Source organism: Callithrix jacchus, chromosome 11 (genome assembly GCF_049354715.1).
Source record: "Callithrix jacchus isolate 240 chromosome 11, calJac240_pri, whole genome shotgun sequence".
NCBI classification, from domain to species: domain Eukaryota; kingdom Metazoa; phylum Chordata; class Mammalia; order Primates; family Cebidae; genus Callithrix; species Callithrix jacchus.
In genome coordinates this window covers 115,616,170-115,640,327 of record NC_133512.1, presented here as the reverse complement: position 1 = coordinate 115,640,327, position 24,158 = coordinate 115,616,170, and the positions used below count along the sequence as shown (strand labels likewise).

Here is a 24,158-nt window from a genome sequence, read left to right as displayed (position 1 = left end):
GAAACCCCATCTCTACCTAAAATACAAAAATTAGCTGGGCGAGGTGGCGGACGCTTATAATCTCAGCTATTCAGGAGGCTGAGGCCTGAGAATCGATTGAACCCAGGAGGTAGAGGTTGCAGTGGGCTGAGATCGTGCCACTGCACTCCAGCCTGAGTGACAAGAGAGAAACTGCATCTCAACAACAACAAAAAAGACTGCATTGTCTGTGCAACTGTTAAGTACCGTGGTTGCAGCTTGTTGCTTTGTCCACAGAAATTAAGCTCTGAGACTTTCCTGCTTCTGCCCAGTGCCCTGCGGGTCCCATAACCCCAGGTCTCCACTCCACAGGACCACCCCCAACCCCAGCCTCCTCATTTTTCTCTCATGACCCCTGAGCATTTTTCTCTCCACGTTTGAAGCCAAAATTCCACCCCAGGCAGTGAGATTTTACTTGGAACCTGAGACATGCTAAATATATAGAGTGAGGCCCCTCTTGTGCCACAGACAGTTGTCGAGCCTGGACTTGCCTGACCAGATTTCTAACCGGGGATTCAGTCTTTGAAGATGTTTTCTTCTTCATGTGTCTGGTAAGTTTAATGATCAATAGCTACTGTTTGCAGAGCACTTACTGTGTGCTGGGCCCTATTGAAGCAAATATTATTTCATTTTCATGACAAACCTATGAGGGACAAACAATTGTCTTCCTATTTTACAGATAAGAAAATTCAGACCTAGGCCAGGTGTGGTGGCTCATGCCTGTAATCCCAGTTCCTTGGGAGATCGAGGTGGGAGGATCGCCTGAGGTCAGGAGTTCGAAACCAGCCTGGCCAACATGGAGAAACCCTGACTCTACTAAAAATACAAAACTAGCTGGGTGTGGTGGCAGGTACCTGTAATTCCCGCTACTTGGGAGGCTGTGACAGGAGAATCGCTTGAACCCAGGAGGTGGAGGTTGCGGTGAGCCAAGATCACCCCATTTCACTCAAGCCTGGGCAACAAGAGCGAAACTCCATCTCAAAAAAAAAAAAAAGCCCTCATGAAAGCAATGTAAAATGGATGCCCCAGGAGGACCTATGAGTGAAGGTTTCACCAGAGGCTCCACAGGTGGTCATGCAGGCATGGAAGGGCAATTAGAAGAAAGCATCCTGAGAGCCGAGGATGACTGTGTATTACAGGCGCTCCAGTGTGAAACCACGCTGTGTTTCCCCCGGGACTCAGGTCTATCAGAGGGATTCCTTTACCTGCATGGAGCCCTTTACCTGCATGGAGCTACATGGAGAGTTCAAAAGCCTTCAAGCAGAGAATTTGTCATAAGGAATGAGAGAGTTTCACACCACTCAGGTTCTAGAACAATAGGCCAAGGACAGAGAAGATTCAACTCTGAGGTCAGAAAGTGTCTATTTCCCAGGCTGTCCTGTGGCCCAGCTCCCATAGCAAGAAGACTGAATCATAGAGGAAATAAGAACAAGACGCCAGGCACAGTGGTTCATGCTTGCAATCCCAGAAACTTGGGAGGCCAAGGCGGGCAGATCACCTGAGGTCGGGAGTTCAAGACTGGCCTGACCAACATGGTAAAACCCCGTCTTTAAAAAATAATAAAAAATTAAAATTAAAATTAAAACTTTACTGTTAATTTTTTAAATGGGGAAAAAAAACTTTTATTGGCAACCATCAAAGAGATATTCACAACAAAACTTTAGAAACCCCTAAACAGATGATTTTCCCTCAACTCGTCAGGCTGGAACAGATTTTAAACCAAGCTGGAGAAATCACTCCAGCTCTGGCCACAAACTAATCTCTACATCCTGGTTGGAAGCTGGTTCACTTCATCCAAGAGCCTAGTTCGAGGGCATTCTTGGCTTCCTCAAGTTGGAGCATCCCTTGTTCCTGGCGCTGGTGCCACTCAGCCATAGACTGGAACATCCACTGGGCCCGGAGCTTATATATATAGGAGCCGTAAACCACGACCTTGGTGAAGTCTAGAGACTCCAGAGCCTTTAGCTTGAGCATGGCCTGGCTCACCTGCTCGATGTAAGGGATTCGATATCCCTCCTGGCCGAAGATGACTTCCAGCAGCCGTGTCTGGACCTGGAACATCTCTGGATCTTTCATGTCTTTGAGAACTTTCACCCATCGTGGGATATTTCTATGTTCCGGGAGCGTTACCATCTTATGACCGTCACAAGCAAAACCACACTCCAGCGCAAGTGAGCAGACCCTGTTTTTTTTTTTAAAAAGGCCAGGCCGAGCACGGTGGCTCACACCTGTAATCCCAGCACTTTGTGAGGCCGAGGTGGGCGGATTATGAGGTCAGGAGTTCAAGACCAACCTGACCAATATAGTAAAACCCCATCTCTACTAAAAATACAAAAATTAAATGGTGGTGTGCACCTGTAGTCACAGCTACTGGGGAGGCTGAGGCAGGAGAATCACTTGAACCTGGGAGGCAGAGGTTGTAATGAGCCTATATCGCACCACTGCACTCCAGCCTAGGTGACAGAGAAAGACTCCATCTCAAAAAAATAATAATAAAAAAGGCCGGGCGCGGTGGCTCAAGCCTGTAATCCCAGCACTTTGGGAGGCCGAGGCGGGTGGATCACGAGGTCAACAGATCGAGACCATCCTGGTCAACATGGTGAAACCCCGTCTCTACTAAAAATTACAAAAAATTAGCTGGGCATGGTGGTGCGTGCCTGTAATCCCAGCTACTCAGGAGGCTGAGGCAGGAGAATTGCCTGAACCCAGGAGGCGGAGGTTGCGGTGAGCCGAGATTGAGCCATTGCACTCCAGCCTGGGTAACAAGAGCGAAACTCCGTCTCAAAAAAAAAATAATAATAATAGTAATAATAATAATAAAAATAAAATAAAAGGCCAAGTGCAGTGGCTCATGCCTGCAAATCCCAGCACTTTGGGAGGCTGAGGTGAGTGGATCACTTGAGGTCAGGAGTTCCAGACCAGCCTGATCGATATGGTAAAACCCCATCTCTCCTAAAAATACAAAAATTAGCTGGTGTGATGGTAGGCACCTGTAATCCCAGCTACTCGGGAAGCTGAGGCAGGAGAATCCCTTGAAATGGGAGGCAGAGGTTGGAGTGAGCCGAGATTGTGCCACTGCACTCCAGCCTGGGCGACAGAGCAAGACTCTGTCTCAAAAAAAAAAAGATATGCTTGAGTAACATCTCTACTGAGCAGTAAGAGGGCACGGTAGCCTCAGTGGCCCAGGCTGTGATGGCCAGAAGCTCCATCGAGGTCAGGGTAGCCCTGACCAATGGCACCTAGTGGCCGCGTCACTGCAGGATCCGGGAGGGCTACCTTGAGCGATGAGGTCACTTGTGCCCTGATGTGGGTGTGGGTTGCCCAGAACATGCTGCCTTTTCCTAACTAGCACAGAGAAGCCATCTGGGCCTGGAACCATGGCGGGAGGGCAGGAGGTTGTGGCCAGCCTAGAGAACTGTGTTCTTATGTGAGACACTTCTAGGTTTGGGGTGGGCCCTACAAGCTGGGAGCAGGGAGCCAGAGAGTAGTGTCCAGTTCATAGTCTCTGTGGCTGGTTTGACACACCTCGACTGGTTTTGTCAGAGAAAATAGAGTAGTGACTGTTCCTGAGACTATTAAATTAGCCTTCCTTAACTGCAAGTGTCAGAGGCACTGCCTGACCCTTCCTGGCCTTGCTGTCACGGCGCTTCACACTTCAGTGGCAAGCCAGAAGGGACGTTCACAGAACCAGAGCTGTGAGTGCATTCTCCCTGACTGGAGAGCAGAAAGCTTGCTGGTCTCTTCCTGGGCCCACCACAGGAGGAGAACCCGGCTGGCCGGGTGAGTCCCTACCTTCCAGAACCTCTGGGTCTATTTGGAGAGCAAAGCACAGAGCGTGCTCACAACCCAGGTGGATGGAATGCTTTGAAGCTCAGAGCTCCAGGGAACAGCAGAGCCTTGAAACATCTTAGCCACCTGCATTGAACATGGGGAGGTATTTTAGTCAGTGACTAAGTCTTCTTGTTCAGAAAGAGAGGTGGGATCTTGAAGGACGCTTTTAGAGAAAAAGCTAACAATCATTGAGTTCCTCTTCCGTGACAGGCACTATGTCACCTGTGATGTTTCAAATAATTAAGTCACTTAATTCTTTTTTTTTTTTGAGATGGAGTCTTGCTCTGTCACCCAGGCTGGAGTACAGTGGCCCAATCTCAGCTCACTGCAACCTCTGCCTCCTGGATTCAAGCAATTCTCCCTGCCTCAGCCTCCCAAGTAGCTGGGATTATAGGCGCCCGCCACCAAATCCAGCTAATTTTTGTGATTTTTTTTTTTTTTTTTTTCTTTAGTAGAGACGGGGTTTTGCCGTGTTGGCCAGGCTCTTCTTGAACTCCTGACCTCAGGTGATCTGCCTACATCGACATCTCAAAGTGCTGGGATTACAGGTGTGAGCCACTGAGCCCGGCCAAAGTCACTTAATTCATACAGCAACAGTGACAACAGATAATGACACCGATGCCTAAAGAGGTGACTCACCCTGCTCCACAGCCTAGTGCTTCCAAAGCAGAGAATCGTGAAGGAATGAAGTAGTTGATCCCATGAGGACAAGCACTGAGGATACCTTTCTTTTTCTTTCTTCATTGAATCCCCAGGGTTTAACTCAGGGCCCAGAGCACAGTAAGTGCTCAGTTAATATCTGTGGGATGAGTGAAAACCAAGGACAACCGGACAGAATATTGTGGTCTATGTCTAAGGGCTTTTCCACGTGCATGCGCTCTGTTCTTCATATGGACCTTGCGAAGAAGGAGCGCAAGTATTATTGCTGCGTGGCGGTGTTGCTGCTGCCGTTGTGTTGTTGTTATATTGTTGCTGTTATCATTCTCCTTTTGTAGACAAGGGAATTAATAGGGAGCCCAGAGAGTTTAAGTCTTTCCAGGCTGAGACAGTTAAGGCTGCCAGAGCTCCAGTCCAGCTCATGTCTTCTGATCCCAAATCCCAGGGTACTCTGATGGCAAACAACGTGCACCAGAACCTACAGCTAATTACCTTGTTCTCATAAGGAAGTTCGGGTCTTACTTCAGACCTCGAGATTGCTGCCTCCTGCCTCCTCCTCGCTTTTTCTCTCCACTCAAAGATAACTGTCTTTACCCCGTGGGCAGAGGTAACCCCCTGACTCCCCAACACCGCCATCTCCCACCATCCTGGCTTCCCTCCAGCTAAGATGCGTGAAGACACCAAGAAAAGTCCTGGCTGGAAAATTTATCCTGGAAAGTAGCTCAACCCTACCTGTCCTGTCATATGCGGGCAATACCATCTCAGAATGGAAGAGCTAATTAGGTGAAACTAGCATGTGGAATGCTCTGTGAATTTCCAAGTCTGTGCAAAAGTTAGTTATTATTATCTTTTTTTTAAGGATCTCACTGTCACCCAGGCTGAAGTGCAGTGGCACACTCTCAGGTAACTACAACCTCTGCCTTCCAGGTTCAAGCAATTCTTTCGCCTCAGCCTCCCAAGTAGCTGGGACTACAGGCATGTGCCACCATGCCTAGCTAATTTTTGTACTTTTTGGCAGAGATGGGGTTTCATCATGTTGGCCAAGCTAGTCTCAAACTCTTGACCTCAAGGGATCTGTCCACTTTGGCCTTCCAAAGTACTGGGATTACAGGTGTGAGCCACCACCCCTGGCCCAGTTATTATCATCTTTTGAGCATCACCTTCCTGAAATGCTTCTGTGTGGCCTCTAGAGATGTCTGGGGCTTCCAAATTGCATTCTAAGAAGAAAGAGTAATCTAATTAATACCCTATCCCTTTCCTTCCATGGGAATGATAGGCTGAGGCTCCATGCAAGAAAGGGACGGAGGTTTTGAGGAAGGGAAGGGAATGTTTGGAGCAGAGTTTTGTGAAACAAGCATGCAGGCCTGGTCGGCTTCAGACTTCACACTTTTTCTCAGAAATAAACTTGGATGAGGCAGACTGATATCCTAGGTGAATTTTTGAGTAGAAAGGGAAGATACCCCATTCAACAATAATTTATTAAATTCCTACTGTGTTCCATAAAGGTATAATAGAGATATATTAGCAAGGTATAGTAGTACGTCATTGTGCTTTCGACTTTTTTTGTTTTTTAAGATGGAGTCTCCCTCTGTGGCCCAGGCTGGAGTGCAGTGGAGCATGCAATCCTAGCTGACTGCAACCTCCACCTCCTGGGTTCAAGCAATTCTCCTGTCTCAGCCTCCCAAGTAGCTGGGATTACAGGTGTCAGCCACCATGCCTGGCTAATTTTTGTATTATTAGTAGAGATGGGGGTTTCACTATATTGGCCAGGCTGGTCTCGAACTCCTGACCTCAGGTTGTCTGCCCGCCTTGGATTCCCATTGTGCTGGGATTATAGGCATGAGCCACCATACTGGGTGCTTTCGGCTTTCTGACAACTTCTTTTCCCCACGATAGGATCAAGAATTAGGAAAGAGGCCGGGTGTGGCAGCTCACACCTGTAACCCAACACGTTGGGAGGCTGAGGTGGGTGGGCAGATTACCTGAGGTCAGGAGTTTGAGACCAGCCTGGCCAACATGGTGAAACCCTGTCTCTACTAAAAAGACAAAAATTAGCCACGCGTGGTGGAAGGCATCTGTAATCCCAGCTACTTGGGTGGCTGAGGCAAGAGAATCACTAGAACCTGGGAGGCAGAGGTTGCAGTGAGCAGAGACTGCACCACTGCACTCCAGCCCGGGAGACAGAGTGAGACTGTCTCAAAACAAAACAAAAACAAAAACAAAAGAAAAAAGAAAACAGATATGAATTAGAAAGGAAACAAAAAGTCATTGATTAGTCAGAATTATGCCTCAGATACACACATAAATCTGTGCATTTATGTATTGACTCTGAGCTGTTCACTTTAGATTTGCATCTAGTTACAGCAGATCAAGAAGTCAGAAACTTGAAAGAGAAAGAGCTTCTGCTGTAGATGGATCCATAAACAATGGTCTCGTGCTCGCTTCGGCAGCACATATACTAAAATTGGAATGCTACCGAGAAGATTAGCATGGCCCCTGCGCAAGGATGACATGCAAATTCGTGAAGCGTTCCATATATTTTTTTTTTTTTGAGACGGAGTTTCGCTCTTCTTACCCAGGCTAGAGTGCAATGGCGCGATCTTGGCTCACTGCAACCTCCGCCTCCTGGGTTCAGGCAATTCTCCTGCCTCAGCCTCCTGAGTAGCTGGGATTACAGGTACGCGCCACCATGCCCAGCTAATTTTTTGTATTTTTAGTAGAGACGGGGTTTCACCTTGTTGACCAGGATGGTCTTGATCTCTTGACCTTGTGATCCACCTGCCGCGGCCTCCCAGAGTGCTGGGATTACAGGCGTGAGCCACCGCACCCAGCTGTGTTCCATATTTTAAAATAATTATTTTAAATATTTTTTAATTAAAAGAAAAAGAATAAAAAAATTTTTTTTTGAAAAAAAAGGCCTAAAATTAGTCTAGAACAGGTTCACTGGCTCATGCTTGTAATCCCAGCACTTTGGGTGGCCAAATTGGGAAGATTGCTTGAGCCTAGGAGTTTGAGACCAGCCTGGGCAACATAACAAGTCCCCACCTTTACAATATCAGTTTTTAAAAGTTAGCTTAGGGCCAGGCACTGTGGCTCACACCTGTAATCCCAGCACTTTGGGAGGCTGAGGAGGGCGGATCACAAGGTCAGGAGTTCAAGACCAGCCTGACCAACATGGTGAAACCCTGTCTCTATATTTTTTTTGTCCCCTGCACCCCATCTCTACTAAAAATACAAAATTTAGCCTGGCGAGGTGGTGGAGACCTGTAATCCCAGCTATTCAGGTGGCTGAGGCAGGAGAATCGCTTGAACCCAAGAGGTAGAAGTTACAGTAAGCCAAGACCACACCATTGCACTCCAGCCTGGGCAACAGAGTGAGACTCTGTCTCAAAAAAAAAAAGCTTAAAACCAAGAGAAGGAAATCTACCAAAAATGGTCATGAGAACTCAAAAAGTCAGCTGTGACTTAGTGTGGAGGACAAATGGCCTTATGTAACTCAATCACTTTTATATTTACATCTCTCCATGACCACATGGTACAAAACAAATCATGCGAATTAAATGAGCAGTAGTGTCAGGACAACCTCTGCAAGCCGGGGGTGAAGAAACGTGGCCAGGCACGGTGGCTCACGCTGGTAATCTCAGCACTTTGGGAGACCGAGAAAGGCAGATTACTTGAGGTCAGGAGTTCAAGACCAGTCTGGCCAACATGGGGAACCCCCCTCTCTATTAAAAATATAAAACTTAGCCAGGTGTGGTGGTATGTGCCTGTAATCCCAGCTACTCGGGAGGCTGAGGCAGGAGAATTGCTTGAACCCGGGGGGCAGAGGTTGTAGTGAGCTGATATCGTGCCACTGCACTCCAGCCTGGGTGGACAGAACACGACTCTGTCTCAAAATAAAACAAATAAACAAAAAAGCATAGGAGCCTGGATCTCAAACCTACCTGTCAGGGCTCTCTGTACCTCTCCACCCAGGACTCAGAACTGAGACCCCAATTTTCCAAGAAAGTACAAAATCTGTTCTAAGTATTCTACCTGAGACAGTAGAAGTATGTGTGGTTGCCTTTGGGAAGAATTCCACCAGAAATGATGCTAATGAAGAAAAGACTGGGAGCATGAAAGGGTCCTCCGTGCACTGTTGCCCATAAACATGCCCCCCAGGTATCTGGCTGACCCTCAGGATGCCAGCAACAGAGGTTCTCCTATGGAAGAAAGAAATGGCCCCTTCCTCCAAGGAGCCCACACAGCCTTGGAGGGTTGGGGCAGGTGACCTGACTCACACCTAGGCGGAGGCCAACCAGGCCATGAGAACCCAAGGGTGGGGCCACAGGGAGACCTGATGCCAGGGCAGGCTGTGATGCCCTGAAATGTGCCAGGGGAGTGTGTGGAACATCTCATCAGGTATATAAATATCAGGCAGGCTTATGATCGGGTGTCCATGGCCACATTCTTTTAATTCGGCAACCGTGTCCCTGCTGGCAGGCATCCTGCCAGTCTGCATTCCCACATCCTGCCGCCGGCTCCTGGCCCACCCGTTTCTATATTGAGGAGCTTCTCTCCATAAATAAAACACAGGAGTCAGGCACCAAAGAAAGGCCATTTGGAGTGCCGGCAAGGCTGTCCCACGGGCCAACAAAGGGCAGGAAGTGCCGGACAGTGGCCCCTGTGTCCGTCCCTGGGCCCAGCTCACCTGGCTGGGCTATGGGGCCTTTGTGCAAAAAATATCAGGCCTAAGTCCTGAACTTCCTGCCATTTATCAGGCTGTGCTGTGACCCGGGGTTCACTGAAATGCTTGCTGCTCCCAACAATGCGCACACACATCCTTTGGAAAAATTTTCTCTGTCTCTTCCATCCAGGCAGTGTTCAGTGTTGGCTTTTTATGGAAGCAGCTGCAGGGATGCAGGGCTGAGCAGTGGAAAGTTGAGGCTGCACCTCCCTCCTGAAGAAGCCCCACTCAGAGAGGGAAGGGAGAAGGCAGAACCCCAAGGTTGGGAACTAAAGATCAGGGCTCTCACCCTGGGAGCTGTGCGGCCGGTGGGCTGGGAGTGTCTGTGCCTGGGACTCATTTACTTCCCACTCCTGTCAACCATTCCAGATGCCCCCTCCCTCCCGGCCCCTCTGAGACTCAAGGGTTTCACTGCTCCAGAGTAGGAAGCAGTGAGTGTCACAAACACCTGCGTGCCTACAGAGTCCAGCTTCCAGGAGCACAAAATCAGGACAAATGGGCCAGGTGCGGTGGCTCACACCTGTAATCTCAGCACTTTGGGAGGCTCGGGTGGGTGATCACTTGTGATCAGGAGTTCAAGACCAGCCTGGCCAACATGGTGAAACCCTGTCTCTACTAAAAATTCAAAAGCTAGCTGGATGTGGTGGTGGATGCCTGTAATCTCAGCTATTCGGGAGGCTGCAGCAGAAGAATCGCTTGAATCTGGGAAGCAGAGGTTTCAGTGAGCCAAGACTGTGACATTGCACTATAGCCTGGGCTCTGTCTCAAAAATAAATCAAGACAATGCTGTGGTTTCTCTTCATAATGAATAAATCTTTCGCCTTTTACTAAAGATTTCCGTGGAGAGGGACAATTATGAGTTTATAACTGAATTTTTTGATGTCCTGCTTAGGCAGGGCTCATTTAAAAAAAAAAATCAAGACAAATGTCTGAGACAAAGTCTAAGGGGATAGAAGGCTGAGTGTGGGGTCAGACATGGGCCAGACATGTCCATGGATCCCAGGCCCTATCTGGTGAGAGGACACTCAGCATAGCTTCTCCCGCCAATAACCAAAGCAAGAGATCAAAGGACCGCTCCACTCATCCCGCTCCCAAATGCTGGGATGGACGTCGATCAAGTGGCCACCTGCCCCCTGTGAACTGAAAAAGAAAAGACATGTGATGAATTTTCCATCTTGCTAAATTTATTCCATGGAAAAGATTGTCCTTTTATTCTGAGATTTTCTGAAACAGAGAAAAAGAAAAATGTGGTGAGTTTTCTATACTGCTAAGCTTATTCCATTTCAAAGTTGAATAAACAACTTTTGAAATGGAATAAGCTTAGCAATATAGCAGTGATTTCAAAAGTTTATTCTAGGATTATGTTCTTTCTCTTAGTGTTAAAATGTGCCTTCGTTTATGACCACATGGTAATTAAAAAATGTATTCGCTTGATAAAATAAAAAGTTGGCAATCCTGTGCTAGTCTTCCAAAGAAAAACACGAAAGCCTGTGGATTGTGAAGTTCCCAGCTGGAGAGACAGGGCCATGGGGGACACAGAAGATGTGGAGACAAGTTTGCTGTCATGTAGCTTGTGACACGATTGGTGAGACGCAAGGCCTATCATGTGGCACATGATAAGACCCTCGGGGTCTGTGCCCAAGTGTGTGGAAGGAGTGACTCATGCTGTCGGAGCTCAGGGGAGAGGCTGGCAGAGGCAGTACCTGCCACATCAGTCCACAGTAAGTGCTCAGTTAAAATGGGCTGAATGGGCCGGCCATGGGGGCTCATGTCTATAATCCCAGCATGTTGGGAGGCCAAAGTGGGAGGATCTCTTGAGCCCAGCAATTAGAGACCAGCCTCGGTAATATAGTGAGACTCTGCCTTTAAAAATAAAAAAAAATTGGCTAGGTACGGTGGCTCACGCCTGTAATCCCAGCACTTTGGGAGGCCGAGGCGGGTGGATCACCTGAGGTCGGAAGTTCGAGACCAGCCTGACCAACATGGAGAAACCAACATGGAGAAACCCTTGTCTCCACTAAAAATACAAAATTAGCTGGGCGTGGTGGCACATGCCTGTAATCCCCGATACTTGGGAGGCTGAGGCAGGAGAATCACTTGAACCAGGAGGTGGAGATTGCGGTGAGCTGAGATTGAGCCATTGCACTCCAGCCTAGGCAACAAGAGCAAGACTCTGTCTCAAAAAAAATAAATAAATTAAAAAGTTGGCTGAGCATGGTGGCATGTGCCTGTAGACCCAGCTACTAGGGAGGCTACAATGGGGGGATCACTTGAGCCTGGGAGGTAGGGGTTGCTGCGAGCCAAGATTGTGCCACTGCACTCCAGCCTGGGCAACAGAGTGAGACCTTATCTCAAATGTAAAATGAAACAAAATAAGCTGAATCAATGAATGATGGGAAGGCTGGAAAAGGACTTAAACTAGGACTTGGAGTGGGAGGAAGTCTTGACGAGGTAGAGGAAATACTGCTGGCTCAGGCAGAGGCATAGAGGCCCCAAGAGCACGCTTGTGTGGGGCTTGCTGGGGGCAATACTTACAGAGTCATGGGATTTGATGTTAGACAAGTGGGGGTGAGCCTTGAGAGCCAGACACATGTGTTCAGACTTGATGCAATCAGAAACAGGGAGCCATAGAAGGTTCTCAAGCAGGGAAGTGCCGAGGGGAAATGACAGCATAAATCTATTTCTGTGATGCGTGATGTAGAAGACTTGGAATCCCAGTGCCTGGGGGTGGGCAGTGGTGCTGGTGAGGGGCACTGCTGCAGTGGCAAGGGCTCAAGAAGGCGACTGAGATTTTATGCTGCAGTCTGAGAAAGGTGGTGTTGTTTTATTTTATTTTATTATTTTATTTTTTGAGATAGAGTCTTGCTCTGTTGCCCAGGCTGGAGTGCAGTAGTGTGATCTTGGCTCACTGTAATCTCTGCCTCCCGGAATCAAGCGATTCTCCCACCTCAGCCTCCCTGAGTAGCTGGGACCGCCCGGCTAAGCTGCTAAGTTAAAGTGGACAATCGATTGATGTTAGCTGTAGTCACCCTAGCTATTGGACACCAGGTCTTTGACATGACTGCTGCAATGGCAGTGTAGGAGAGGTAGACGGTTTCGGATGTGCTTGGCTTTGAGTTAACTGGGCAGCTCAAGAGCCCTGACCACCTTCCCGAGGGAGGGCAGAAGCCATGGGGTACTGTCCTGGACGTATGGGGGAACTTGATGGTGGCAGAGGTATGGAAGGGCTCCAGCTTGGTCTAATAACTGTGGAATTCAGGTCTGGATTAAAGGAGAAGGACTTCCAGGGATGAGGGGCCACCCTCCCTGGAGGGGTGGAGGAGGCTGTCAGGCAGGCGGGCCCACACCAGCAGCTTAGATAACCCTGAGCTATTTCAGGAAGAAAGCCCTAAGAAGATAAATAGGCCGGTGGCCAGCAGATGGGCAGATAACCTGAGCTTATCCAAGGAGAGGCGGGAGGGGGCCCTTTGGGGGCAGGGTCCTCCAAGACAGGAAGGTGCCAAAGTGCCTGCGTCAGAGGGAGATAGGAGGGGCTGGAGCAGGCCTGTGGGGGTGGAATTCCAGCTGGGAGGGGCGGCTTCTGCCCTGGCCTGGTCACAAGTAGTGAGAGATGTCCCGTGATGCTGACGGGAAGTGGGGACAGAGCTCCCTGAGGTCTCCCAAAATCCAGGAGATGCAAACCTTATTTAGGGTCTGAATGCCCCCCGGTGGCGCCAGCAGCAGAAAGCCTTGTACCCTTTATTCCTTCAGGTTGTTCACAAGTCCGTGCTCACATTTATTGGAGGCGTAACTCCAGTGTGGTGCAGTGTGTGCGCGTGTGTGTGGTGGTGTGTGTGGTGTGCGCATGAGAGGGTGGTCTTGTGGGCATGGCCGCTGTATAGGTGCAGTTTGTCATGTGTGCAGGTGGTGAAGGATGTAGTGTGCCTGTGTAATGTGTGGTTGGTGGTGGCATGTGTATGTGCAAATGCTGTTTGTGAAATGTGTGGGTGTTGTGTGTGTCAAATGTGTGTGTGGTGTGCTGCAGCATCTGTGGTACAGTGTATGGTGTGTGTGCGTGTGTGTGTGTGTGTGTGTGTGGTCTGAGTGTGGTGTAGCGTGTGGTACAGTGTGGTGTGTGTAGTGTTTGTGTGGTGCAGTGTGTGTGTGGTGTGTATGTGTAGTGTAAGTGTGTGGTGCAGTGTGTGTGTGATGTGTATGTGTAGTGTTTGTGTGGTGTGGTGTGTATGTGTAGTGTAAGTGTGTGGTGTGTATGTGTAGTGTAAGTGTGTGGTGCAGTGTGTGTGTGGTGTGTATGTGTAGTGTAAGTGTGTGGTGCAGTGTGTGTGTGGTGTGTATGTGTAGTGTAAGTGTGTGGTGCAGTGGGTGTGTGGTGTGTATGTGTAGTGTAAGTGTGTGGTGCAGTGTGTGTGTGGTGTGTATGTGTAGTGTAAGTGTGTGGTGCAGTGTGTGTGTGGTGTGTATGTGTAGTGTAAGTGTGTGGTGCAGTGTGTGTGGTGTGTATGTGTAGTGTTTGTGTGGTGCAGTGTGTGTGGTGTGTATGTGTAGTGTTTGTGTGGTGCAGTGTGTGTGTGGTGTGTATGTGTAGTGTAAGTGTGTGGTGCAGTGTGTGTGTGGTGTGTGTGTAGTGTAAGTGTGTGGTGCAGTGTGTGTGTGGTGTGTATGTGTAGTGTAAGTGTGTGGTGCAGTGTGTGTGGTGTGTATGTGTAGTGTTTGTGTGGTGCAGTGTGTGTGTGGTGTGTATGTGTAGTGTAAGTGTGTGGTGCAGTGTGTGTGTGTTGTATGTTGTGGTGTGGTGGTGTATGAGTGGTGTGAGTGTGTAGTGCAGGGTGTGTGTGGTATATGCAGTGTGTATGGTACAGCATGTATAAGTATTGTGTGAGTGTGTGGTGTGGTGTATGTATGTGTGATTTGACTGCGTGGTATGTGTGGTGTGTGTTGTGTGTATATAGTGTGTGTGGTTCAGTGTGTATATATGTGGTGTGAGTGTGGTGCAGAGTGTGGTGTATGTGGTGCTGCAGTGTGTGTCTGGTCTGAGTGTGTGGTGTGAATGAGTGGCATGACTGTATGATGCAGAGTGTGCTGTGTGCTGTGTGTGTGGTGGTGCAGTGTGTGTGATGTGTGTGTAGTGTGTGGGGTGCAGTGTGTTTGTATGTATGGTGTATGTGTGCTATCTGATATGTGTATGTAGTATGTGTGTGTTGTGTGGCAGGCGTGGTGTGAGTAATGTAGTGTGACTGTGTGTGGTGTGTGTGGAGTTAGTGTGTGGCGTGAGTGTGTGGTGTGAGTGATGTATGTAGTGTGTGGGGTATGTGGAATGAGTGTGTGGCATGAGTGTGTGGTGTGAGTAGTGTATGTAGTGTTTGGGGTGTGTGATGTGGTGTGAGTGGTGTATGTAGTGTGTGGTGTGAGTGTGGGGTGTATGTAGTGTGTGGGGTGTGTGGTGTGGTGTGAGTGGTGATGTGAGTAGTGTATGTAATGTGTGGGATGTGTGGTGTGGTGTGAGTGTGTGGTGTGAATGGTGTGTTAGTGTGTGGGGTATGTAATGTGTGTGGTGTGAGTGGTGTATGTAGTGTGTGAGGTGGGTGTGTGGTGTGGTGTGTGTGTGGTGTATGTAGTGTGTGTGGGGTGTGTGGTGTGGTGTGTGTGATGTGAGTGGTGTATGTAATGTGTGGTATATGTAGTGTGTGATGTGAGTGTGTAGTGTGAGTGTGTATGTAGTGTGTGGTGTGGTGTGAGTGTGTAGTGTGAGTATGTATATAGTGTGTGGGGTATGTCGTGTGGTGCAAGTGGTGTATGTAGTGTGTGTGGTGTGTGGTGTGTGTGTGATGTGAGTGGTGTATGTAATGTGTGGTGTGAGTGTGTAGTGTGAGTGTGTATGTAGTGTGTGGGGTATGTGGTGTGGTGCGTGTGGTGTATGTAGTGTGTGGGGTGTGTGGTGTGGTGTGTGTGTGATGTGAGTGGTGTATGTAATGTGTGGTGTGAGTGTGTAGTGTGAGTGTGTATGTAGTGTGTGGGGTATGTGGTGTGGTGCGTGTGGTGTATGTAGTGTGTGGGGTGTGTGGTGTGGTGTGTGTGTGATGTGAGTGGTGTATGTAATGTGTGGTGTATGTAGTGTGTGATGTGAGTGTGTAGTGTGAGTGTGTATGTAGTGTGTGGGGTTGTGGTGTGGTGTGAGTGTGTAGTGTGAGTAGTGTATGTAGTGTGTGGGGTGTGTGGTGTGGTGTGTGTAGTGTGAGTGGTTTATGTAGTGTGTGGGGTATGTGGTGTGCATGTGGTGTATGTAGTGTGTGGGGTGTGTGGTGTGTGTGTGTGTGATGTGAGTGGTGTATGTAATGTGTGGTGTATGTAGTGTGTGATGTGAGTGTGTAGTGTGAGTGGTGTATGTAGTGTGTGTGGTGTGTGGTGTGGTGTGAGTGTGTAGTGCGAGTAGTGTATGTAGTGTGTGGGGTATGTGGTGTGGTGCGAGTGGTGTATGTAGTGTGTGTGGTGTGTGGTGTGTGTGTGATGTGAGTGGTGTATGTAATGTGTGGTGTGAGTGTGTAGTGTGAGTGTGTAGGTAGTGTGTGGGGTGTGTGGTGTGGTGTGTGTATTGTGAGTGGTGTATGTAGTGTGTGGGGTATGTGGTGTGGTGCGTGTGGTGTATGTAGTGTGTAGGGTGTGTGGTGTGGTGTGTGTGTGATGTGAGTGGTGTATGTAATGTGTGGTATATGTAGTGTGTGATGTGAGTGTGTAGTGTGAGTGGTGTATGTAGTGTGTGGGGTGTGTGGTGTGGTGTGAGTGTGTAGTGTGAATGGTGAATGTAGAGTGTGGTGTGTGTGGTATGGTGTGTGTAGTGTGAGTGGTGTATTAGTGTGTGGGGTGTGTAATGTGGTGTGAGTGTGTGGTATGAGTGGTGTATGTAGTGTGTGGTGTGGTGAGTGTGTGGTGTGGTGTGTGTGTGGTGTGAGTGGCGTATGCAGTGTGTGTGTAGTGTGGTGTGAGTGGTGTATGTAGTGTGTGGGGTGGGTGTGTGATGTGTATGTGGTGTGAATGGTGTATGTAGTGTGTGGTGTGAGCGTGTGGTGTGAGTGGTGTATGTAGTGTGTGGGGTGTGTGGTGTGAGTGGTGTATGTAGAGTGTGGTGTGAGTGGTGTATGTAGTGTGTGGGGTGTGTATGTGGTGTGAGTGGTGTATGTAGTGTGTAGTGTGAGTGTGTGGTGTGAGTGGTATTGTAGTGTGGGGTGTGTGGTGTGGTATGAGTGTGGTGTATGTATTATGTGGTGTGAAGGTGTGGTGTGAGTGATGTATGTAGTGTGTGGGGTGGGTGTGTGGTGTGAGTGGTGTATGTAGTGTGTGGGGTGTGTGGTGGTGTGTGTGTGTGGTGTGAATAATGTATTAGTATGGGGTGGCTGACTGCGGGCTCCTGGCATGAGTGGAGTGGAATGCCCAGCACCAGCGTGGCTGACCCAGCTCCCACTGAGTCTCTCTTGAGGGCAGAGCTGGGGGCTCTGGACTCCACCAGAGCATGGTCCACATGCCTCAGGCTGTCATGGGAACCTTCACAATTCAGTCCCAGCCTTTCTAGCCACCTTGCCCTCTCACCCTCTCAGGGACCTCCGGGTCTCCTCTGCACAGGCTGGGTAGTTTCCTGTGTCTGGGCCTGCGTTTGCACAGCTTCCTCTCTGGGGATGGCTCTACCCATCCTCTCCACCCTAGAAAGCATGTTTTTCCTTGAGGGATGGGTCCCAGACACATTTTCTGGCCGTGTCCCTGACCACACCCTTTGCCCTGGAGCCTTCCCCAGCCCTTCCTCGGAGCTCCCTGGACATCTGCATGCCCACGCATCCATTCCAGGCTTAGCACGGTGGACGAGTGCTGCCCCACCACTGGGCCGAAACTCTCCAAGGACTGGGACCAGTTATGCTGGGCCAGTCTATCCACCTCTTACCCTGGAAGCCCTCTTTGGGCCAGCTGGGGAGGCTCTGTCCCGCCACACCTGCCTCACCTCTGTTCTGCACTGCTACAGGTATTTTTCCGTTGCTCCATGTTCATCAGGTGCTCAGACTGGAGTTTAAGAGAGTGTTTCACATGTTTATGGCCACAATGGTTTGATGCCTCTGTTCTCGGCTTTCCTGCCACCCTGCCAGGCCAAGAAACTAGGCCTTCCCGAGGCTCTCCTATTCTTCACTCCCTAAATCCAATCACTGACTGTATTTATTCTGTTCCTTTCTTCCTTGTCACCATCTTTTTTTTGAGACAGAGTCTCACTCTGTCGCCCAAGCTGAAGTGCAGTGGCACGATTTCCGCTCACTGCAACCTCTACCTCCGGGGTTCAAGCAATTCTCTGGCCTCAGCCTCACCAGTAGCTGGGACTACAGGCACATGCCAGCATGCCTGCCTAATTTTTTTTTTTTTAATATTTAGTAGAGACGGAGTTTCACAGTGTTAGTCAGGATGATCCTGATCTCCTGACCTCATGATCCGCCCACCTCAGTCTCCCAAAGTGCTGGGATCACAGGTGTGAGCCACCGCGCCTGGCCTGTCACTGTCTTTTCTTACTGTCCCACCCCAGTTTGGGTTTTTATTCCTTCTGACTAGACTACAGTAATAACAGCAAATATTTACGAGGCAAATGCAACAAAACAAAAATAGACAAATGAGACGTAATTAAATTAAAAGCTTCCGGGCCGGGCGCGGTGGCTCACGCCTATAATCCTAGCACTTTGGGAGGCCAAGGCGGGTGGATCACGAGGTCAAGAAATCAGAACCATCCTGGTCAATATGGTGAAACCCTGTCTCTACTAAAAATACAAAAATTAGCTGGGCATGGTGGCTCGCGCCTGTAGTCCCAGCTACCCGCAAGGCTGAGGCCAGAGAATTGCTTGAACCCAGGAGGCAGAGGTTGCAGTGAGCCGAGATCGTGCAATTGCACTTCAGCCTGGGTAACAAGAGAGAAACTGTCTCAAAAATAAATAAATAAATAAAAGCTTCCACGTAGCAAAAGAAATAATCAACACAGCAAACAGACAACCTACAGAACGGGAAATAATAATTGCAAACCATGCATCTGACAAACGGACTAATATCCAGAATCTATAAGGAACTCAAACAGCTCAACAAGAAAAAGAACAAATAACCCCATTACAAAAGTGTGCAAAAGACACAAACAGATATTTCTCAGAAGACATACAAGTGGCCAACAAACATATGAAAAAATGCTGGACATCACTAATCATCAGAGAAATGCAAATGAAAGCCACAGTGAGATACCATCTTGGCCAGGTGTGGTGGCTCACGCCTGTAATCCCAGCACTTGGGGAGGCTGAGGCGGGAGGATCACCTGAGGTTAGGAGTTCGAGACCAGCCTGGCCAACCTGGTGAAACCCCGCCTCTAAAAAAAAAAATAATAAATTTAAGAAAAAAAAAAGAGATACCTTCTTATATCTGTCAGAATGGCTATTATGAAAAAGTCAAAAAACAACAAATGTTGGCAAGGATGTGAAGAAAAGGAGACACTTAGACGCTGTTGGTGGGAATGTAAATAAGTACAGCCTTTGTGAAACAGTATGGAGATTTCTCAAAGACTCAAAATAGAACTACATTCAATTCAGCAATCGCACTACTGGGTATCTACCCAAAGCGAAAGAAATCATTACATCAAAGAGATGCCTGCACGCGTATGTTTATTGCAGCACTAGTCAAATAACAAAGATGTGGAATCAGCCTAAACGTCCATCGATAGAGGACTGGATAAAGAAATTGGCATACTACTCAGCCACGGGAAAAGAAGAAATCATGCCTTTTGCAGCAACATGGATGGAACCAGAGGCCAATGTCCTAAGTGAAATAACTCAGAAACAGAAAGTCAAATGCTGTGTATTCTCATTTCTAAGTGGGAGCTAAGCGATGGGTACATATGGACATACAGAATGGAATAACGAATGTTGGAGACTCCAAAAGGTGGGTGGGTCAGAGGAGGGTGAGGGATGAGAAATTACCTGCTGTGTACAATGTGCACTCTTTGGGCGATGGGTATGCTAAAAGCTCAGACTACACTGCACAATATACACGTGCAAGAAATCTGAACTTGCCGGCTGGGCAAGGTGGCTCACACCTGTAATCCCAGCACTTTGGGAGGCCAAGGTGGGCAGATCACCTGAGGTCAGGAGTTCAAGAGCCGCCTGACTAACATGGAGAAACCCTGTCTCTACAAAAAAATACAAAATAAGTGGGGTGTGGTGGCACATGCCTTTAACCCCAGCTACCTGGGAGACTAAAACAGGAGAATCGCTTGAACCTGGGAGGCGGAGGTTGTGGTGAGCCAAGGTCGTGCCATTACATTTTAGCCTGGGCAACAAGAGTGAAACTCCATCTCAAAAATAAATAAATTGGCACTGTACCCCCAAAATCTATAAACACTTGTAAAAGATGTCCTTTCCAGTTTTAAGTCACAAAGATATTCTCCTATATATTTTTTTCTTTCTTTCTTTCTTTTTTTTTTGAAGACAGGGTTTCACCATGTTGGTCAGTCCGGTCTTGAACTCCCGACCTCAGGTGATCCGTCAACCTCGACCTCCCAAAGTGCTGGGATTACAGGCGTGAGTCACTGCGCCCAACCTCATTTTTTTTCTTTTTTCTTTTCTTTGAGACAGGATCTCACTCTGTCACTCAGGCTGGAGTGCAGTGGTGCGATCTCAGCTCACTTCAGCTTCAGCCTTCCGGTTCAAGCAATTCTCCTGCCTCAGCCTCCTGAGCAGCTGGGATTACAGGCACATTACACCGCACCTGGCTAATTTTTGAATTTTTAGTAGAGACTGGATTTCACCATGTTGGCCAAGACCAGGCTGGTCTGGAACTCCTGACATCAAATGATTCACCTGCCTGGGTTTCCCAAAGTGCTGGGATTACAGGTATGAGCCACCATGCCCGGTCTCCCTTACAGTTTCTCAAACTCCTAGGCTCAAGTGATCCTTTCACCTCTGTCTCCCAAGTACCTGGGACTCCAGGCATGTGCACCACCTGGCCCATAATATCTTTCTATTTTTTCAGTATTGAGCATTACCCAGAGTGACAGGTATTTTGCAAAGACCTTTGCGGCATGATCTTAATAGGCAGAGACTGTTTTAGATACGTTGCATGTATTAATACACTTAATCTGCATAACAGCCCCATCAAGTAGGCACTATTATTATTATCCCCATGATACATATGAGGAAACCAAGGCACTGGGAGATCAAGTAACTTCTCCAGGATCACACAGGTAATGGGTTGAAGAGTCAAGGAATCTGGCTTGAGAGACTGTGTTCTCAACATCTTTGCTAGACCACTGCTCCAGCTGACGTCCCCAGCAACCCTTAAACCAGGCAAACAGATGCTACTCCTGCTGGGAAGAAGGGAAGCCCCTTGCCTGTGCTCACAGCCCTAGCCAATGGCCAAGAGAGTCCAAGCCCAGAGCCTGCGCCCTGAGCCACTTAGCCTCTTTTCCCATTGGGAAAGAACACAAGAGACGGGGCCTCAATCCACGTGGTTCATTTTGGGAAATGGATCCCAAAGAACAGGAGTGGGAGGCTGAGAGTGAACAGGGAAGGAGGGCACACCAATCTAAGGCTGCGTCTCCAGGCTGTCACTGCTGTGTGCAGCTGGGCTTCATGCTACGAGCCTCGGAGGAGTATACAGAAGGGGGGGTCAGAACTATCCCCGGGACGAATGGAAGGGATAGCATTTATCCGCCTGCTTGTGTCTCCTATGGGCCAAGGGTTATTCTGTCACATGTGTTAGTGTCCAGAGCGCCTGTCCTGGGCACAGAGGGCCCCTGGGCAGAAATGAGATGGTCACAGGTACAGCTGAGCCCAGGTGCTGTGGCCAGGGCTGGGGGAAGGGTGGGTGAGAGCCTATGAGGGAAGGCGCTGTCCAGTGTTACTACTACTGACACTTCCCACGTGGTCTTCTGCACTTTCTCTTCCTGTGTGTCTTTCTCACTTCATGCAGACAGCTGGCTTCTGGTAGCCAGCACTTTAGCTCCTTGATCATTGTTTCCATGCCCAGCATGGTAGTAGGAATACAGCACGCACTCCAATATCAGCCTGCCCTTTTTTTTTTTTTGAGACGGGGTCTTGCTCTGTCACCCAGGCTGGACTGCAGTGGCACAATCTCCACTTATTGCAACCTCTGCCTCCCAGGTTCAAGTGATTCTCCTACTCAGCCTTCTGAGTGAGTAGCTGGGATTATAGGCGTGTACCACCACACCTGGCTAATTCTTGTCTTTTTAGTAGAGACTGGGTTTCACCATATTGGCTGGGCTGGTCTTGAACTCCTGACCTTAGGTGATCCACCTGCTCAGCCCGCCTTGTACCCAGCACCTTTGCTGTTCCAGGTACCAGTCTGGGTTCTCTGCATGTACCATAGCCTTGCATCTTGACAAAAACCTGTTTTGCCTGCCTCATGTACAGGGACATTGAGGCTGAGAGCCTGGGGGCTCAGGGCGGCAGAGCCAAAAGCAGAATCTGGGTGGGTTGGTAGGAGGCTAACAGGGCCCCGCGCTACCTCTGTGCTAGCTGAAGTGGGGAGCTCCCAGCTTCTCCTCCTGGACCTGAGAAACCCATGGCATGGGGAGCAATGAGGCTTTCGGCAGGAAGAGCTGGAGTCTTACCAGCAACACAGAGCAGGAAAGCCAGGCCTTGCCTAAGGAGTAGCAGTTTGGCCAAGGGTAGGAAACCTGTGGAAGGTGCTCTCATAGCCAGTTGTCCCTGGGGGTACGGGGAGGGGAAGAGGGCCCAGGAGGGGAGGGTGCCTCCTAGGGTTCAGCTGGTGATAGAGCTGGAGGGTGTGCTGGCCTTTTTAGTTTATTACAATTTAAAAATTCAGTTGGGGGAGGGCCTGTCTTGGACATTATTGTTTCTTTTTCTAATTATTTTATTATTATTTTTTAAGTTCCAGGGCACATGTACAGGATGTGCAGGTTTGTTACACAGGTAAACGTGTGCCATGATGGTTTGCTGCACCTGTCAACCCATCACCTAGGTATTAAGCCCCGCACGCATTAGCTCTTTTCCCTAATGCTCTTCCCCTACCACCGTCCCCTGACAGGACCCCAGTAAGTGTTGTTCCCCTCCCTGTGTCCATGTGTTCTCATTGTTCAGCTCTTACTTATAAGTGAGAACATGTGGTGTTTGGTTTTCTGTTCATGCATTAGTTTGCTGAGGATAATGGCTTCCAGCTCCATCCAAGTCCCTGAAAAGAACATGATCATGTTCCTTTTTAAGGCTGCATGGTGTTTCATGGTGTATATGTGCCACATTTTCTTTATCCAGTCTATCACTGATGGGCATTTGGGTTGATTCCATGTCTTTGCTATTGTGAAGAGTGCTGCAAGGAACATACGCATGCATGTATCTTTATAACAGAATGATTTATATTCCTTTGGGTATATAACCAGTAACGAGGTTGCCGAGTCAAGTGGTATTTCCAGTTCTAAATCTTTGAGGAATCGCCATACTGTCTTCCAAACAGTTGAACTAATTTACAAACAACCACGTTACAAAGTGGGCAAAGAAGGTTGCAGTGGCTCACACCTGTGATCGCAGCACTTTGGGAGGCTGAGGCAGGCGGATCACCTGAGGTCGGGAGTTCAAGACCAGCCTGAGGAGCATAGAGAAACCCTGTCTCTACTAAAAATACAAAATTAGCCAGTGTGATGGTGCATGCCCGTAATCTGAGCTACTCGGGAGGCTGAGGCAGGAGAATCACTTGAACTCAGGAGGCAGAGGTTGCAATGAGCTGAGATGGTGCCATTGCACTCCAGCCTGGGCAACAAGAGTGAAACTCCATCTCAAAAACAAAAAAAAAGTGGGCAAAGAATATGAACAGATGTTTCCCCCAAAAAGACATACATGTGGCCAAGAAACAAACAAACAAAAAAACTTAACACCTCTGATCATTAGAGATATGCAAATCAAAATCACAAGGAGATACCATCTCACACCAGTCAGAATGTGGATTATTATAAAGTCAAGAAACAATAGATGCTGGCAAGGTTGGGGAGAAATAGCAATGCTTTTCCACTGTCTGTGCTGAACTGTCAAAAACCCCTGTCACGGCTGGGCGCCGTGGCTCATGCCTATAATCCCAGCACTTTGGGAGGCCCAGGCGGGCTGATTACTTGAGGTCAGAAGTTGGAGACCAGCCTGGCCAACATGATGAAACCCTGTCTCTACTAAAAATACAAAAGTTAGCTGGGTATGGTGACGTGCACCTGTAATCCCATATCCCATTCCTCAGGAGGTTGAGGCAGGAGATTCGCTTGAACCCGAGGCTGAGGTTGCAGAGAGCCAAGATCATGCCACTGCACTGCAGCCTTGGTGACAGAGTAAGACTCTGTCTCAAAAAAAAAAAAAAGTCCAGGCCTAGTGGCTCACACCTGTAATCCCAGCACTTTGGGAGGCAGCAGTGGACAGATTACGAGGTCAGGAGTGTGAGACCAGCCTAGCCGACATAATGAAACCCCATCTCTACTAAAAATACAAAAATTAGTCCAGCATAGTGGTGTGTGCCTGTAGTATCAGGTACCTGGGAGGCTGAGGCAGGAGAATCACTTCAACCCAGGAGGTGGAGGTTGTAGTGAGCCAAGATCACACCACTGTACTCCATCTTTGGCAAGAGAGTAACAGAGTGTGACTTCATCCCAAAAAAAAAAAAAAAGATGCCATCACACTGCACTCTCCTTGGAGGCAGGAAGCCCTGCTTCTCCTTTGTGTTAGGGAGAGGCAGAGAGACACCCTTCGAGTCTTTTGGTCACCTGGAGGACTGGAAGGTGAGCCTGAAGTCTGATGGGTGGGGTCCCACTCCTTCTCAGCAAGTCCCTCTGGCCACCCTCTTCCTCCTGCCCTAATGCACCCACCAGACCTTCCCTCGCACCAGCTTGTCAACACTTCCATTATTGATTTTCAGC

General features: G+C 48.7%; 2 non-coding genes and 1 pseudogene across 2 annotated transcripts; 2 read left to right on the top strand and 1 right to left on the bottom strand.

Moving 5' to 3' along the window:
* Positions 1-1,803: 1,803 nt before the first annotated feature.
* LOC100414420 (developmental pluripotency associated 5 pseudogene) lies at positions 1,804-2,151 on the bottom strand (annotated as a pseudogene).
* A 4,789-nt stretch (positions 2,152-6,940) lies between these two features.
* On the top strand, positions 6,941-7,047 carry LOC118143909 (U6 spliceosomal RNA). The gene has a single exon (XR_004728394.1). It is a non-coding gene; the product is annotated as a U6 spliceosomal RNA (small nuclear RNA).
* A 2,968-nt stretch (positions 7,048-10,015) lies between these two features.
* On the top strand, positions 10,016-10,132 carry LOC118143898 (U5 spliceosomal RNA). The gene has a single exon (XR_004728384.1). It is a non-coding gene; the product is annotated as a U5 spliceosomal RNA (small nuclear RNA).
* Positions 10,133-24,158: the final 14,026 nt, after the last annotated feature.